Source organism: Eretmochelys imbricata, chromosome 14 (assembly GCF_965152235.1).
Source record: "Eretmochelys imbricata isolate rEreImb1 chromosome 14, rEreImb1.hap1, whole genome shotgun sequence".
Lineage (NCBI taxonomy): Eukaryota > Metazoa > Chordata > Testudines > Cheloniidae > Eretmochelys > Eretmochelys imbricata.
This window is the reverse complement of record NC_135585.1, coordinates 43,827,655-43,838,720: the sequence shown is the minus strand read 5'-3', so window position 1 is coordinate 43,838,720 and position 11,066 is coordinate 43,827,655. Positions and strand designations below refer to the sequence as shown.

The window sequence follows — 11,066 nt, the reverse complement described above, 5'->3', positions numbered from 1 at the left end:
CAGGAGAGTGTCTCCCGCCGACACAGCGCTGTTCACACGGGCGCTCCGTAAAACTTTTGTCCGTCAGGCCTGGATATTTCTTTTCACACCCCGACCGACAAAAGTTTTACCAACAAAAGTGCTAATGTAGACAAAGCCAGAGCGTGTCACAGATAAATACAAAGGGGAACAGATTGTTCGGCATAAGTAGTTAACACACATTTCAAGGGACCATTCAAAGTGAAGTGGCTCGTTACTACCCCTCCAGTCATAGGGAGGAAAGGAAGGGGGTGGAAAAAAGCAGCTGGGGGGGTGGTGGTTAGTGGGGGTCACAGATTGTTGTAATAAGCCATAAATCTAGTGTCTCTGTTCAGTCCATGATTTTGAGTGTCTAGTAAAGTTATGAATTTAAGCTCCCAGGATTGTCTTTTGAAAGTGCTGTGCAGGTTTCCTTTGAGGATGAGGACTGATAGCTTAGACACAGAGTGATCACTTTGTGAAAAGTGTTCTCCCACAGGGGATGGGGTGGTTTTGTCTTTGATCATTTTTGTCTTGACTTCATTAAATCACTAAATGCTCCATAGCGATCACTGTGCTCTCAGATGAGCTCTCACAGGAAAATGATAGCAGGTGCGGCTGGAGCTCAGGATATGAAGTCTAGTGAGGTGGGTGGGCTAAGTCTGCTGACCCGGGCTGGGAGACTCACTCCTGCTTGCTCCAAAATGCTGTGTAGACACATCCAATGTGGTCTGGCTGGTATCGGAGCCAGGGATATCAACCTCTGTAACCTGACCTGGGGAACAGGAAATAAAGCCTGGTCTACTTGGTGAGACAGAGCAATCCTCTCCTCGTTTTACAGAGCAGGGAGATTCAGGCTGATGTTCTTAAAACGGGACACTTGCTTTAGATGCCTCCTGTTTTGGATGTCCAAGTTGTGACACATTGAGCCTGGCTTTCCAACTGAAGTCAGTGGGAGCTGTGGGATCTTAGTGCCACTGCACATAAAGTACCAGATGTCCTACACTGGGCATCCACAAATGAAAACACCACTGAAAATTTGTTGTATCAGAGATTATGTATATATGCATATAAATTTCTTATACGATTCACCAATGTCACGGTGCGGGACTCACCCTGTGTCATTTCCTGCTGGTCGTCCTTAGGAATTAGCTCTTCCAGCCTCCGGAGCGCCCTCTGCAGGCCAGGGTCCCTCTTGCCGCTGGCCCCCGTGTCCCTCCCGGACCACGGTGCCCCTTTACCCGGGGTGCTGCCCCCTGCAGTACCCTGCAGATTTGGGTCTCCCCTCCCCAGGGAACCCCCACCGTCTATCCCCACCTCACCTCCCCAGCTCCTCTGGCCTTTCCCCAGCCCTCCTCCACCTCAGGTACTGTGGTATGCTCCCCAGCAGCCAGGCCCGTATCTCTCTACAGCTAGAGGAGACTCTCTGCTCCTGGCCTACTGCCCTCTTATAAGGGCCAGCTGAGCCCTGATTGGGGTGTGGCCACAGCTGAGCCTGCTTCCCCCAATCAGCCTGGGAACTGCTTGCTCCCAGCCACAGTCCTGGGCTGTTTTAAGCCCTTTAAGGCTGGAGCAGGTGACCACCCCGCTACAACCCAACTTAACCAGTTATGAACCAACCTGATAGCTTTCTTTGACAGGGTAACAAGCCTTGTGGATAGGGGGGAAGCGATAGCTGTGGTATATCTTGGATTTTGTAAGGCTTTTGATACTGTCTCACGTGACCTTCTCATAAACAAACTAGGGAAATACAATCTAGATGGAGCTACTATAAGGTGGGTGCATAACTGGTTGGAAGACCATTCCCAGAGAGTAGTTATCCGTGGTTCACAGTCATGCTGGAGGTGCATAATGAGTGGGGTCCCACAGGGATTGGTTCTGGGTTGGGTTCTGTTCAATATCTTCATCAGTGATTTAGATAATGGTATAGAGAGTACTCTTATAAAGTTTGCGGACCACACCAAGATGAGAGTGGTTGCAAGTGCTTTGGAGGATAGGATTAAAATTCAAAATGATCTGGACAAACTGGAGAAATGATCTGAAGTAAATAGAATGAAATTCAATAATGACAAATGCAAAGTACTCCACTTAGGAAGGAACAATCAGTTGCACACATACAAAATGGGAAATGACTGCCTAGGAAGGAGCACTACGGAAAGGGATCTGGGGGCTCATAGTGGATCACAAACTAGATATGAGTCAACAGTGTAACACTGTTCCAAAAAAAAGCAAACCTCATTCTAGGATGTCTTAGCAGAAGTGTTGTAAGCAAGACATGAGAAGTAATTCTTCCACTCTACTCCCGACTGATTAGACCTCAACTGGAGTATTCTGTTCAGTTCTGGGCGCCACATTTCAGGAAAGAAGTGGACAAATTGGAGAAAGTCCAGAGAAGAGCAAGAAAAATGATCAACGGTCTAGAAAACATGACCTATGAGGGAAGATTAAAAAAAATTGGGTTTGTTTAGTCTGGAGAAGAGAAGACTGAGAGGGGACATAAAAGGTTGTTACAAGGAGGAGGGAGGAAAACTGTTCTCCTTAACCTCTGAGGATAGGACAAGAAGCAATGAGCTTAAATTGCAGCAAGGGTGGTTTAGGCTGGACATTAGGAAAAACTTCCTAACTGTCAGGGTGGTTAAGCATGGAATAAATTGCCTAGGGAGTTGTGGAATCTCCATCATTGGAGATTTTTAAGAGCAGGTTAGACAAACACCTGTCAGGGATGGTCTAGATAATATTTAGTCCTGCCATGAGTGCAGGGGACTGGACTAGATGACCTCTCGAGGTCCCTTCCAGTCCTATGCCTCTGTGATTTTATTATCTCCACAGATAGAAAACAACTGTAGGACATGGCTAGCAGGAACCACACAGTTGTGATACAGTTCTTCTTTGTGGCTTTTTCCAATATCCTGGAGCTCCAAGTTTCACTTTTTTTTTCTGGTGCTGCTGTTGTACCTCATCACCATGGTGGGCAACATCCTCCTCATCACGATCACGGTGGTGGACCCTGCCCTTCAGTCCCCCATGTATTTCTTCCTTTGGAATTTGTCCTTTCTGGAAATGGGTTATACTTCGTCCACTACCCCCAAGATGCTGGTGAACTTATTCTCCGAGGACAAGAGTATTTCCTTCCTGGGCTGTGCCACACAGATGTATTTCTTCTCCTTCCTGGGGATCACTGAGTGTTGCCTGCTGGCTGCCATGGCATATGACTGTTACACGGCCATATGTCACCCACTGCGCTACACGACCATGATGATCAGAGGTGTGTGTCTCCAGCTCTCAAGTGTGTCCTGGCTCATCAGGGTGCTGGTGGGAGTCGGGCAGACAACTTTCATATTCCCTCTGCCCTACTGTGGGCCTATTCGCATCAACCACTTCTTCTGCAACCTGCCCCCGCTGCTGAAGTTGGCCTGCACGGATACCTACAGGAATGAAATAGCTGTTTACACCATCTCTGCCACCTTCATCATGGTCCCCTTCCTGCTCATCCTTGTATCCTACATCCGTATCCTCCACGCTATCCTCACTATTCCGTCAGCCGCGGGCAGGAGCAAAACTTTCTCCACCTGCTCCTCCCACCTCATCGTGGTGACCTTGTTTTTCGGGTCTGGCATCATGAATACCTGAAGCCCAAATCCAGCTACTCACTCGGCAGCGACAAACTGCTTTCCCTGTTCTACTCAGTGGTGTCTCCAAAGCTGAACCCTTTGATCTACAGCCTGAGGAACAAGGAGGTAAAGGAAGCCCTGAGAAGGGTGATGGCCAGAAAAATATTTATTTGAAAAGTGGGGGGAAAAATATTATTTTAATAGTCTTGTGATGGATTTGGAGTTGCCTGTTGTAGCCTGATCTATGAATCGTATATTAATTATATTGATTACTTAAGAATTCCCAGTTATCACTCTGAGGTATTGAAGGTTCTTGTCCCAGTATCAGGCCCAGTGTTATTAAAGTTACTGTTCAGTTGGGAACCCCGATGTCCACGGTTGCAACACTCACACTTTAGGAACCCTTCTGTCTTTGTAATCATTTATTAATACATTCAGCAAGGTCACAAACACTCTAACCCAGCAAGGTAGACTGAAATAATACATACTGTACATGTGAACATCCATATACTCCCACCATCCCTTGCAGAACAACCAGAAATGTTAGCCATTATCTTCCTCATCACCATCACCTTTCTCATTAGCACCAGTGGCCATCATCCTGGCACCTCCCAAGGGCTACATCTCTCTCTCCCCCTGCACACAGTCTGGGATACAACTTTTATAATATGTTATGTCAGGGGTAGTCAATAGGTGGACTGCGGGCCAAATCCGGACTGCCAGATGTTTTTGAATGGACTTCAAAATCTTTTAAATTACTTGTTGTTGTTATTATTGTTACTATGGTGTGAAAAATGTTTCTCTGAAGTCTGGACCTTGACTATACCTTGACTAAGAAATTTGGACCTTGACAAAAATAATTAACAACCCCAGTCTTACAGGATACAGGCCTGTAGGTTCCTTGCATTACTGCTGAATAAAATAAATGCTAAAGCGAGCTCTATGGGCTACACTGTAGAAGTCTGTGAATACTGTATGATGCTTGTCTGAATATTGTACAGATGTTTTTGTATGCACCTATTGGGTTAATTCAACAGCCGGGTGTTCAGGAAACGACCTAGGAAGATGGACAATAGCTCAGAGAAGAGCTCCTCTGCAAACACCAAGGACAATTAACTGTGACATGCTACCTCTGCCCACCCATGGTGGGCCTGCTAGCCCAGCTTTCCCAGGACTGCATCCCTCCTGAATAGAGGAGAGCCTGGTTTGTTGAGATGGTTTAGAGGGTGCAATTGCCTCCTGACCTCCAGAGGCTGGGGGGTTCTTCGAGGAAGCATAGCCTGCCTTGTCTCTTGCTGTGCTGTGTTCCTACTGTTAAGAGTAAACAACACTGTTTTAAGAAGGCTGTTTTGGGTCATTGTTATCACCGCAGGTCACGGGTCCCCAAGTGGACATGCACTTGTACCGAGTCCAGTCAGACCTGCTGAGTAATGCTGGATGATTTTAAATTTGGTTTAGAAAGAGCTCAGCAGATCCTGGCTTGCCAGACCTCACACACTGATTGTCAAATTTCTCAGATTTACTGCAAAAGAAAAATAATAATGCAGCGAGCTCTTGGGGGGGCGGGGGAGTGGGGAGAGCAGCTTTGGGGGATGCCACAAAATGAGAGAATGATTTTGCAAGGTTTTGAGAAAGACGTGGCTGAACAGAGATCAGCTTTCAGAAGAGCAAGGGAACCTGCCAAGCAGCGAGGGCTCAAATATTTGATGAAGTTTCCAGCTCAGTTTCATGACAGGGCTCGTGAGGAAGTGCATCAGTTTCAAAAGCCACAAGGCTCGGAACATTTTGTAACTAGCCTAAAATGAATCAAGTCCCTGGTCTGTTCTAAACCACGTTTACTTGGCCTCCGTTGATGATATTGCAATCTTCAGAAATGCATGGGCAGGGCATAAGGCTCACAGAGAAATTGTGTTGAAGACACTCAAAGGGTTTGTCCACTGCAAAGAAAAACCCACGGCTGGCCCATGCCAGCTGACTCAGGCTCTCAGGGCTCGGCTTGTGGGGCTGTTTCATTGCAGTGTAGACTTCTGGGCTCGGGCTGGAGTCCAAGCTCTGGGACCCTCCAATCTTGCCGGGTCCTAGAGCCTGTGTTCTAGCCTGAGCCTGGAAGTTTACACTGCAATGAAACAGCCTCACAAGCCCGAGTCGGCTGGCATGGGCCAGCTGCGGGTGTCTAATTGCTGTATAGACATACCCAAAGGTGCCGGTCTCACAGTAAAAGTGTCAAAATGCAAGATAGGGGCGAAAGTCCCTTATCCAGGCCATTGGCAGGACGGGGCCAGATTTGCCAGAAACCCTTACAAGTGGACTCCATTGTTAACTGGCCTGTACCCTGAACCAAAAAGCAAATTCAGTCTTTTAGAGGCTTGCCGAATTATTACCAAAGACTCGTGGAAGGTTTCAGCAACATTGCGACTGTGATGACAGATGTCTGCAAAAAGACACAGCCTGCCAAGGTGGTTTTGACTACAGCCTGTCAGGAGGGCTTTGCTCAAGTGAAAAGACTTCTGTCAGTGACACTGGCTCTAGCCGGTCCAAATTTCGATAAAATGTTTGAACTCTGCACAGATTCATCAAGTATAGGCCTGGGAGCCGCACTGATGCAAGCAGGCAAGGGCAATAAGAAGCGTCCTATTGCTTTTTTTTAAGTAAACAACTGACCCATCACTGAACAAAATTACTCAGTCATCAAAAGGAAATATGCAGTTGTGGGGCAATTAAGGCTATAGCTACTGCCCAGGAAGTTCAGAGTCCTAACAGACCATTCTCCTTTGGCAGGGCTTCACGGAAGAGAAGGTACCAGCTCCAGACTGCAACGCTGGAGTTCAGACATTCATGAGTACGGTATGGAAACTGCACACGTGAAGGGCAAGGAAAATGTGTGACAGAAGCACTGTCCAGGCACGAGGGTTCTGAGGCAACGCATGTGGATTAGCCAGTGGCTAACCCTACTGCCTCAGTGAGAGTGGGGGAGGTGTGAGCCAGGAATCCCGTGGTGCCAAGCGGCAGAGGGGTTGCCTAGGGTTTTACGGGAAGCCCCTGGGTTGGATATCTGCATAACTCTTCACTCAATGGTGGCATGTGAGGTCTCTACCAAAAGCCGGCAGCCCACTAGGCATCCTAATCGGTGTGAAATGTGGGTGTGGATAATATTGAAGGAGTCATGTGTCCATACTCAAAACAAAGTCTTTAAGGTCTTGGCCTTAAGGCAGGTCATGTGGGTTGGAGGTGTTCCTACCAGGCAGGGGGTAACTGTGACCTTAAGAGCCCCTGAGTCAGCAAAGGGCCCTCTAGACTGTAACTCGCAACAGGCCTGACACACTCACTACACCCAACACACTGTTGTCGTCATGTGTATCTAAGCGGTGTCACGTTAGGTATCGTGTGCAAAATGGTGACGCTGCTCCCGAAAATCCTTGTGTTCTGTGTGTACGGGTTGTGTATAGCAAGTTATGTATACGTGCGGGAAATAAGTTCTTAAAATGGCATTTGGAGGCCGTACAGAATCCAGGTCTGCCCTAGACAAAGGAATATGCATGTACCTGTCTGATTGGCTTAATTACAGGGAGAGGACAATAAAAAGACATTTCCATATAAGGTAAACAAAGCAATCAAGCTAATAAGTGATGGAGGAAACAATGTAGTGAGCACGCTGGGGGTCCGAATCTGCACCTCAAGGAAATCTTTCTAACTTGTGAGACAGACAATGGACTTTGGAAAATACAAGCAGGAGCAAAAAGCCATTCTAGTTATCCCTCAATTTGGGGACAAAGATAACAGCACCCTCTGATTCTGTGGAAGTTGGATCCCTGGCCTGGAGAGCTAAAGATGCTGGTAACTTGATGTGAGTGAGAAAACTGCTTAGGCAAAGATTGTAACTTACTAAGATTTAAGTTTTAGTCACTAGAAAGCATGGTTTGGTTTGGTTTGTTTGTAACCAGACCTGTATCTTTTTCTCTTGCTTAGTATCATTTACATTTCTGTTCTTTGTTAATAAACTTATCCTTAGTTTTACTATAAACCAATTCAGTGCTATGATCTTGAAGTGAAGTGTGAGTCTTCAGCTAAACTAACAGTAAACTCTTTGGAATCAGTGAACTCAATAATTTCTGAGTGTGCAGTGACAGGGACTAGACACTGCAGAGATATGTCTTTGGGGAACTCAGGAACTGGAGGTCAGTGATGGCTACCTGCAAGGCAAAGTTAAGATTGGCAGAATCTTGAGGCGTTTACTATGAAGCAGGCAGATGGATGTGGGAGGGAGCAATACACAGTCTAACCTCCAGCAAAGCTCACTCTTGCTAAAGCGGAGGGGTGACACAGTGGCTTATGGTTCTGGGTTCCCTGAGCAGACCCTTATCTCCCTGTCTGGACAGGCAGGCAATGTGTATTGTACGCCTCTCGGTGTAGGCCTATTTGCATACTGAGCAAGATGCAAATTGAGAGAGTGCAGAATCTATAAAGTAAATCTGCAGGGTGAAACAAAGAGTGGAGGGGGTGTCCTGTTTGTGAATAGGATCAAAGGATTGGTCTGGTGTATCAGGGAGTGCAAAGAAACTCACTGAGTCCTTCCCCTGGGAGAAAAAGTGACCGCGCATTTATTTCATGAAAGCAGGGTCCCAGCCAGCCTGACTGTAAAGCGCTGCAGGGATCCAGGGTGAGAAATACTCTACAAGACACAAGAGTATCTTGGGAATTAAGTCTAGGCTCTAGAATGTATGTTATGTATATAACCCTTTGTTTCCATTACTTCTACTTTCTGCTATTTGGATCTCTGTGCTTTGTTCAATTAACATCTACTTGTTTAAACTATAAACGTATCTAAGTGCTGTGTGTTAAGCGGAGCGGTGCTCTAAGGTAGAACTGATAACCTGGGCTTCACTGATCCTTTGGGAGCAGCCAATCTGTGACTACCGCAAGTGTCCAGTGGACAAGGGGCTGGATGCTCCAGGGAGATGCTCGGGGGTTGGAGAGTGTCTATCACTAACCTGCAGAGTGACAGTGGGGCCTGCATAGGCCTAGGGGGAGTGCATGTGTTGCCCTTGGTCGGTGGAGATGTGGCGTTGACCCCCGGCAGGCACAGTCAGGGTCAAGAGGTTGTGTCAGTTTTATTACGGTAGCACCTTGAAACTCTATTCACCCTAAATGACTTGCCCAAATTGTGGGAGCAGTGAAAAGAACTCAGTGTTCTACAGTGCAAGGTACCATCAGCAAGGATACTGGACGGTAGCACACTTTTTTTCTCCCCAACATTCTTCTCAAGGCCGCCTGCACCCCTTTGTTCCTCAGGCTGTAGATAACGGGGTTCAGCATGGGCGTGAGGACAATGTACAGCAGGCCGAATGGCCTGTCTCTGCCCCCTCCATAACTTGACTTGGGTCAGAAATTGATAACACTCACGGATCCATAGAATACAGTCACCAACACGAGGTGTGAGGAGCAGGTGGAGAAGGCTTTGCGCCTTCCCTCAGCAGAAGACATCTTGAGGATGATGTGGGCATAAGACACAAGGATCAGCAGGCCAGGGGCCATGACCGCCAACACGACCACCAGAAATATCTCCACCTTGTTCAGGTAGATGTCGGCGCAGGCCAGCTTCAGAAGAGGGGGGATGCACCACAAGAAGTGGTGAATCTCAAATCACTAACATCTGGGTCAGAGGAGCAATGGGTCAGAGGAGACTTAAGTGTATAAAATAATGAATGGTGTAGAGGCGGTAGATTAGGCTCTTCTGTTCTCCCTGTCTCATAACACAAGAACAAGGGGACTGTGACCCAGGAACCCCTTTGGTGCCAAGTGGCAGAGGGCATAGGTTTTTACAGCGATCCATTGGGTTGGATATCTGCATAATACCAAAGGGTGACATGTGAGATTACGAAGAGCCAGCTGCCCACTGGTCATCATAATCACTGCAAAATGTATGTACGGATAATATTTAAGGAGTTATGGTATCTATACTAGGCAAAGAAAAACACTAAATCCTTCACTTGGGAGGCAACTGACAGTGTATTTGCTTCAGGAAACCTGGGTCATGGCCAAGGCTAGCTGTAATGCTCTGCAAGCATTTTGGGGTGAGCAATATTCTGCAAGACGTGAGAGTCTCCTGTTAATCAAGTCTGGGCTCCAGAACGCAGGGTATGATTTTGTTTTATATGTAACCATTTGTTCCCAATACTTTTACTTGCTGCTACTTGACTCTCTGTGGTTCGGTAAATAATGTCAGACTTCTTTTGACTGTAACCATTTCTTAGTGCTGTGTGTCAAGCAGAGCCATGATCTGAGGTGGACCTGGCTCGGGTGTTGGAGCGAGCCTGTCGCTAACCTGTACAGTAACAGCGGGGCCTGCATAGGCCTAGAAGGGAGTGCTTGTGTCACCCATGACCAGTGGATTTGGGGAGCTGACCCCCGGCAGGCACAGACTTGGCTTTCCCACACTAAGGGCAGGTGGCAGTGGGTACCGCACAACCCTAGGCACCCACAAGAAACATCACAGGGACATACAATAAAATTAAAAGATGGCAAATTCTGAACCAATAAATACCTTTTCCTACGATGTGTGATTAGACTGTAATCATGAAAGCGGGACTGGACATTTGTATGGCTAACAAGAATAGCCAGAGTTATCATATGTAATGATGATAATACCTATTACTCTAAGCAGCAGGTTGTTTTTCTCTTGGGACCAGACAGAGACTCTCAGCTCTTCTGCTGCAAAAACAAGACAACCCTGAGTAGAGGCTGAGGACATTAGGTTTGAAACCGCCCCACACACAATGTGTATCCCCATGTCGGGTAAAGACTGTGTATCATTACCCCTTTTTGACCAGAGTGGCAAGGCAAAGTTTGGAGCCATGGGGATGTCCCCATTGGAAGTAGAAATTGATGGAGTCTGGTATTTTCTTTGATCTCATTTATTGACAAGGAATGTACAAAGTCCAACTTCTCTGAATGCATGAGGAACCAAGAACAAAAGGAGCAGCTTCTTTGCTTACTGCCCCAAGTCTCGTTAGCCACCTTATTAGATCCAAACACTCACTTTTTCCAGGCTCGCACTGGGCTACTGCTTGGCTTTTTTCCCCTCTAGCACGCTCTCTCTCTCTCTCTCTCTCTCTCTCTCTCAGCAAAGCCCTTCTGCCCACTCAGTCCAAATTCCTGGGCAAGTTCACACACCTCTTATCTTAGGCGGGGGAAGGGGCTTCTGCTTAACTCATCCTGACAGGTATGTGACTAGAAGGGTGTGTTCACACATCAGTTAGAATACGTTTTTTAACTCAACCATAACGAGGTTTCATCCAGCTCATTACAACATCCCCCACCTCAGCGGAGGCTTGGGCTAGTCACCCAGGCTTGGCCCCACCCTACAATGTTCACCCAGCTATTTTTAGCACGCTAGCACAAGCCCTGCTAGGACGAGTCTGCCTGCCTAGGCTGGGAGGCTCACCTTCAGCTGCTGTGTAG

At 47.2% G+C, this 11,066-nt stretch overlaps 1 pseudogene; it reads left to right on the top strand.

Annotated features, from left to right (window-relative positions):
* The first annotated feature begins 2,846 nt into the window (after positions 1 to 2,846).
* On the top strand, positions 2,847 to 3,782 carry LOC144274100 (olfactory receptor 10A4-like; annotated as a pseudogene).
* Positions 3,783 to 11,066: the final 7,284 nt, after the last annotated feature.